The following is an 8,461-nucleotide window of genomic DNA, read 5'->3' as shown; positions in this document are numbered from 1 at the left end:
AAAGCATCCATGCACATGGGATGATCGGCTCCCCTATGTCCATCATAGCTATAACCAATCTCTCCATAGCTCGACTGGCCACATCCCTTTTCAGGTGGGCTTGGGATTCCAGCCACTATGTCCCATTGATGTGGCCATACCATTTGCAGCTACTCAGGTAGATTTGGCTCATGTCCAATCAGAAGCCGATAAGGAAAACAACTTCATTGAGCACATCCAACATATCTGCCAGCAGGTCCATGACATTCTCAAGAAATCAAATTACAAGTACAAGCAGCGACATGATCAACATTGGGTGCCACAAAAGTTTCAGGTGGGTGGCAAAGTCTGGTTGCATTTGCATAAGAAATGCCTTACTGGAGCCTATTGGAAACTTAGACCACTCTAATATGATACTTACACCATTACCAAGGTTGTAGGAGACAATGCATTTGAGCTCAACATCCCCCATTCCTTGGCCTGCACCCAGTGTCAATGTGGACCAACTTTGACCATACTTCCCACCATTGTTGGACACACCACACATTGCAGAACAACTCACACCTACAGAGTTAAATCTAGATTGCATAGAAAAATTCACAACTGATAGTATCATGGGAATAAAGATAAATAACACCCGACAACAAAGCATCCAAATATATCGAGTTGTTAAAGCAGGCCAACTCCTTCACCAAGGCAACTGGCTCACTAGGGACCAAGTTCAACAGAGGTTTCGTCATCTCATGGAGGAACTGAACGCAATGGGGACCATTGCTTCCTAAGGGGGAGGAATGATCCAGGTGTATCTTGATGGCCACTCAACTATTCCACTTGGACCCCCATAATTTTTTCTTTCATTTTCTCAGTTTCCTTATTTGTAGCACAATTTACTATTTTTGGCAGTTTTATGGGTCGTGAACTTTGGAGCCATTTTGAGGCCCTAAACGGCGTTTTTTTGGAAAACTAGGAACAACAAATGTTATAAACCAATTTTGGTCATTCAAAAGTTGTATTCCATGGATAGTTCTTTCTAACGAGTTATTGTACGCATCAAATGGAGACCGTATGCCAGGGTTACGACCCTGAGAAGTTAATGTACCAATTTACCAAAATGAGGCCCATAGTTTGGCACTTCATCTCCTACGGTTAGGTTTTTGGATGTTTAGGGTTTTCCATTGTTTCTCAATAATAAATTGACCTTTGAGCCTCATTGTAACATAGTTCAGAGGCATGTAGCCACCACATCTCTTCTCAGAGATAAGCTACCATCGCCCGAGCTAGTCTTATTTCAATTTTGTTTCTAAGCATATTTCAATATTTGATATTAATGAAATGAAGTGTTATTTCTATTGCATCTTTGTATTTATTGTTATATCTTTAATTTGTTGCATTCGTATTTAAATCCAGATCACCTTCCCTACAATATCAAGCCCTTCACATATGAGGTATTATGTGATGTTGCTCCTCTTTAAGTTTATAATTTGTTAGTATGCCAACCATACTTGTGGAAGCATCATGTTGTGTATGAGTCCAGGCCTCGCACTATTATTATTACTTTGGGAAATAAGTTATACGGGATAATGGAGGTATCGTCACCTACCACCATCTCTTTGATCTCTACTAAGTAATGCAGTAAGATCATCTCCCAGACCACAAAATTTGTTTTCTTTCAGATTCACTATCAAAGAAAGGGGAAGATAGTGGCCACAACCATGGCCCCAAGGAAGGGTTACCCCACATAGCAGAAGTAGGTGGATAATGTAGTGGAAGAATACAATGACATATTCTCCTCAACATCAGGTGTACCTTGCATTGTCAGGTCTAGTATTCAATTTATTTTACTCTCAAAGCACCTCTACCCAATGGGTCGATTTACCTCTGCTCCATTTTGGAAAATGAAGAAATCAAGTGGTGGATTAAGGAGTTGCTACAAAAAAGGCACATCCGACCAAGTTTCTCACCTTTTGGAAGCATGATTGTACTTGTACAGAAGAAATATGGAACTTGGAGGCTCTGTATCGATTATCGAGCAATAAACAAAACCACTATCAAGAATAAGTATCTAATCCCATGGATTGATGACATTCTTGACCAATGGGGCCAAGTATTTCAACAAGATCAATTTGAAGTCCAGCTATCACCATGTGCTAATAGAACCCGTGAATGTATGGAATGCCACCTTCAAATCAAAGGAGGGCCTTTTCGAGTGGTTGGTCACGCCTTTCGGGTTGAAAAATGGCCAAACAACTCTTATGAGGATGATGGATGACATATTGTAGCCCTTCACCAACTCGTTCATGGTTTTATATAGGGAATACATCCTCATGTTTAGAAAGAGTTGGGAAGAGCACCAGCAACACATTTCACAAGTCCTTCAAACCTTACAACACACAAACTATGTGACAACTTGGAGAAATGCACATTTGGCATGAGCCATGTACAATATATATGGGCTACATCATTAATGAGAAAGGTGTGCATGTGGATCTAACTAAAATTGAATTCATTCCATATTGGTCATCCTCGAACACTCTAACACAACTTTTGCATGTTTTTGGGCCTTTCCAAATTTTATCGGAGGTTCATGTTGGGATTCTCTCATATAACTTGGTGTCTAAGTCAAGTTACCAAGTGCAAAGTGAAAGCAAAGGTTTTCTAGTCTGAGTCCCAACATAAGGTGTTCGTTGAGCTTAAGCACCACCTCTACTTTGCACCTGTACTCACATTTCCAAACCTCCAACAACCATTTGAAATTTAGACAAATGGCTCCAACTATGTTATTAGTGCAGTTCTCACCCAAAACGGGCATTCAGTGGCCTATCACAATGAGACACTTTTTGATACAAATTAGAAATACCCCACCTATGAAAAAGAGATGTATTATATCGTGTAGGAACATCGGAAATGAAAACATAACATTCTAGGGAAGGAGACATTCATCCACATAGATCACCAACCTCTCCAGTTTATCCAAACACAAGGGAACTTGCAGAACGATAGGCATGAGAAGTGGTCTCCACATGTACAATATTTCCACTTGAACATTAAATACAAGAAGGGAGACACCAGTCATGTTGCATATTTCATTAGTCATCCCCCAGTTGCAGCATTGACTACTATTCTCAACTCCTACAACCACAAGGCCTCCATATGGCCATAATTGTACAAAGTGATCAATATTTTCCCGCCACATACGAGATGTTAGTGGATGGAAATAAAGTTCAAGATTTCCACCTCTACGTTGCATTATTATGCTACCTAGGACACCTTTGTGTTCCTTCAAGAGAGCATGAAAATATGATTCGGGAATCGTGCTACAGTTGGGTCACAGGACAAGTTAGTGTGGAGAAAATTGTGGTCGTACTACAAAAGTATTTTTATTGGCCAAAACTATAATAGGACATTGGAAAATATATCAGATCTTGCATTGCCTAGTATGCCATCACCAAGCCAACCATCAAGAAACAAGGCTTGTACACTCCTCTACCTACTCCCAGCCAACCCTAGGAATCCATATCCATGGACTATTTGTCAGGCCTCCCTTCTAAAAAGCATTGTAATGACTGTATTTTTGGTCGTGTACAAATTTTCTAAGATGGCTATATTGGTGGCTTGCAAAAATATTATCACAAAAGTGGACACTGTCAAACTCTTATTTGAACAATTTTGGGTACATTTTGGGATCCTACAAACCATTATATCATATTGGGATAGCGGGCTCTTGAGCACATTCTATTCAAGCCTCTAGACATTATTGGACACTAAGCTCACCAAGTCGACTGCATTCTATCCCCAGACTGATAACCAGACAGAGGTCATCAAAAGGATGATAGTACACATACTACACATGTACAACTCCAAGCATCCATGAACCTAGGATGAGAGCCTTCCTTATGTGCAACACAGTTATAATAGAGTTCTCCATAGCTTGACTAGCAACAATTCTTTTCAAGTGGGTCTGGATTTTCAACCATTGGGTCTTATTGATGATGTCATGCCTCATGCAACTACACAAACAAAATCCACATATCGTACAATCTGAGGTTGATAAAGAAACCTGGTTTATTGAATGCATTCAACACATCCACTAGCAGGTGAAAACATCTTGGATAAGTCCAATGCCAAGTACAAGAAACGAAATGATCAACATTAGGTGCCACACAAGTTTCAAGTGTGCGACAAAGTTTGGTTGCATTTGCAAAAAGAACACCTTACCAGAGCCCATCAGATCCTCAGAGCACTCCGATATGGGCCTTACACCATCACCAAGGTTGTCGGAGACAACGATTTTGAGCTCAACGTTCCCCCGTTCCTTGGCCTACATCCAATGTTCAATGTGGACTACCTTCAACCATACTTTCCACCATTACTAGACACATCATACATTGCAGAACAACTAAAACCGACATAGTTGAACCTAGACTACATGGAACAGGCCATAACTGATCGAATCATGGACACATAGATTAAGAATATTTGCATGTAGAAGATCCAAATATATTAGGTTATAAAAGCTAGCCATCTCCTGCACCAAGGCAAGTGGCTCACTAATGACCAAGTTGAGCAAAAGTTCCCCATTGAATGGAGGCACTCAACGCAATGGGGACCATTGATTCCTAAGCGGCGAAGTAATAATCTAAGTGGATATTAGTGTCCACCCACATATTCCAGTTGGAACCCCACCATAGTTTCTTTTAGTTTCCCTAATTGTCGCATAGTTTACTATTTTTGGCAATTTTTCGGGTCCTCAACTTCCAGAGCCATTTTAAGGCCCTAAATGATGTTTTTTTGGAAAACAGGTAAAACCACAACTTACAATAGGGGTTTGTAGTCAAAATTTGTATTCCTTGGATAGATCTTTCTAATGAGGCATCGTACACAACAAATAGAGATTCTATGCAAAAGTTACGACCCCAGGAAGTTAATGCACCAATTTACCCCAACGGGGCCCATATGTTTTTCGTGCTTCATCTCCTAGGGTTAGGTTTTGGATATTTAGGGTTTTCCGTTGTTTCTCAACAATAAATAGGCCTCAGAGTCTCAATGTAACACAGTTCATAAGGCATGTAACCGCCACATATCTTCTCATAGATAAGCTACCATTGCCTGAACTAGTTTATTTCTATTCTACATGTAAACACTTTTCAATACTTTGTTATTAATGAATTGAAGTGTTTTTTCATTGCATATTTGTGTTTTTGTTTATATTTGTATTTTGTTTTGTTCCTTCATAAATCTGAATCAACCCTAGAGTGTAATCTTTTACTTCTATGAGACAACATTCATGCACTCAATAACAAGTTGGGTTTGCAAAAAAGAAGGGTTCTAGTTTTGGCTTTTAGTTCTCCAAAATCAAATGTTGGAAATCAAAATACAAGAAATTAACATGGGTGAAAGCCTGGAGCTAGTTTGCACTTTTAGGCGAAACGAGGGCGCATTTTGGTGAAAAAAGGATGCTTGATCCAGTAATTTTAAGTGCTCGATCGAGCAATTTTTAAGTTCTTGATCGAGTTGTTGAGGCACATAAAAATGGCTTGATCGAGCATTTAAACAAAACCTCGATCTATCTCTTGTGTAACCCTAGGTTAGGAGCTCGATCAAGCCCTAAAGCTCAATTGAGCCTTAAAGCTGGAAATTTTAAAATTTATGTAAATATCAATAATGATACACAAACTTTAAAATTGCAAGTATTTGATAGTTAACAAAAAAACAAATTTAATTACTAATCAAATTTGAATAGGTAATTAACAATGGTATGGATTAATTTCTCATTACCTTTCTAGTGTTTTGGTATATAGATTTGAAAAAGGATTCTATCCCACTTGCAATTGAAATTATAATATTCTTATATTTATAATTTAGTAACTTAAAAATTAGTTTTTACTATGATTTAAATTTTCAATGTTATAATTTAAATAATTAATTTATTATAAATATAATTTAAATAATAAATTTATTAAACATAAGAAAATTTATCAATATTTAATAAATATTATAATTTTTTATATGAATAAGTGTAACTCAAAAATGTGAATTTGACGCTGTTGGAAATGTATATTTTATAAAATTCACTGAAGAGTTAATAAACATGATTCCCTCTATCATAATCATGTCTATTAAAATCAAAATTATACTTATGTGTGTGTGTGTGTGTGCGTGCGTCCATGTGCAGTAATATCCACTTGTTCAGGAAAATAAATGAGTGTAGTAATAATTAATGTAGTTGTAATAGTTCTAAGTTATAATTGAATATAGTTGTAATGGATGTAGTGGTATCCGCGGTTATAAATCTCTCTCAACCTGTAAAATTTGATTGTACTCAATTCTATCCTTAGTCTACACAAGTGCGAAGTATATATAAAATTTTTTACTCTTGACTTAGGCTTGCAATATATATTTTTAAAATTATAAAAAACATGAGACCATAAATTTAAAAAAAATTATTTGACTCATTTGAATTTGAGTAATCTAAATTTAAATGTGTATAAAATTATTTTGAAAATAATAATATTATAAAATTTAGTTTAATTTAGTTTGTTGGTTTTATTTATTTATTTATCATAATTTGATTTATTTTAACTGAAAAGTTATATATAAAAAATTATAAAATGATTAAGTATAAAAATATGTTATATTTAAAATCAAAACAATAAACAAATTATAATTTTTAAGAATTTCAAAATTGAAAAAGCAAATTTAAAAACTTTTATAGAAAGTTATCTATATATTATTATAATTAATTTCTTGATAAAATAAAATAAAAATTGGATTTATAATTAAGGAAAATTAGAGTTTTGAGTATATTTGAATCTTTATAAAAAATATCTTTATGGAATAATTTTTTTTTTATAAACCGCCTAAAGACAAGTATTGAGAGGTTTTTTTAAATATAATTATGGTAGCTTGATCGAGCCTCGGTTTAACCATGTTAAGGGCACGATCAAGGGTTTCTTAAACCCTTGATCGAGTAAATTTAATATTCAAATACTCGATCGAGCATTTTAAGCGCTCGATCGAGCTATTAACGGCCTAAAAAAATGGAGATTTAGCTCCTCTTCTGTAGATTTTTCTACAACACCATTTTGTACCCTAGCGGACTGCAAGCAAAATTTGTCCTTAAGTGGCAAAGTTGATAATATTGGATTCGAGAAGGAACCCTCTATCCAATGGCATATGATTTTGACATTTTCGAATTCGTATGATATTTTTTACCTAATTCCTTTTAAACATAATTCTTGAAACTTTTTTTAACAGATTCAAAAGGGTTGAATAACAAATCAATAACATAAAATATACACAATGAAAAAATTTCAAAAAATACCACTATCTTTGTTTATGAGTCCTCTTTAAAAGGGTACTCTTGGTTTTTCAATTTATTTATTGAGTTGAAAAAAATCTTACGTGAACACGTGTCTCCAAGATGCAATTGAAATATTACTTCACCAACTTCAAAAAAAATAAAAAAATATAATTTTTCTTAAAAAAATAATTTTTTTAATATGAAAAACTTAGTTCTCTCCATCTAGATCATTCTCACACACACACACACACACACACACACACACACACACACACACACACACACACACACACACACACACACACACACACACACACAAGTTATATACTAAGTTATGCTACATAAACACATGCATACCTCTTAAGTTTTGCAAAAATTTGCAAGGACATATATTGCATTTAATGAAGCATTGAGAGATTGTATGACACTAAAAGTTTTTGCAAAAAATATCGTTAGGAAAAAAACATAATTCTCCACATATTGTCTTTTTACTCTGAACCAAATTCACAATGCTTATATGAATTTTGAGGGTTGGAATTTAATAAAAGAGGAAAAACTTGAAATTTCATTGTCACATTTGGCCCAGAAGTGTAACCCATCTTCACGCTTTCACCCACATATAAAGTAATGTCAAGGAATTAATGACAAGTAAAGAATTTTGAAGGTGAAATACTAAATTAATTGAAAGTACTGCAATTGAGGATATATTAAGCAAAAATATCAAACCTAATTATAATCTAATTAACAAAGTAAAGGACAAAAGTTACCCAAAGTTGAGGGGCCCTTCCCAACTTGACTAACACTTGCACGAGAAATAAAATAAGCCTATAGTGATACAACAAAACTTTTAAATCAAACAACATTTTTTGATGCAAAATTAACTCTATTTACAAGAAGGCAACACACAGGCTTATTGCCACAAATGAAACTCCAAATAAGCTACCATTTCCCAAGCATGTTACATAATGAATTATGAACATCCCTAAATTTTTATACATTTGAATATTTGTACAGTAGGAGCATTAGGGTGGTTGAAAAACAACCCCCCAATCTTAAATTTGTCCTAGAATACATTCAATATAGAAAAAAAATATAACACTGGAGGTAAATTTGGGCCATTGTATTCCCATAATAAAAGTACATCATAACAAATCATTTCCACACTTTTAAAATGATTGAGAT

This window comes from Pinus tabuliformis, chromosome 9, assembly GCF_031772625.1.
Source record: "Pinus tabuliformis cultivar Carrire ecotype Pingquan chromosome 9, CPIR1, whole genome shotgun sequence".
NCBI lineage: Eukaryota > Viridiplantae > Streptophyta > Pinopsida > Pinales > Pinaceae > Pinus > Pinus tabuliformis.
Note: the sequence above shows the minus strand (reverse complement) of the source record.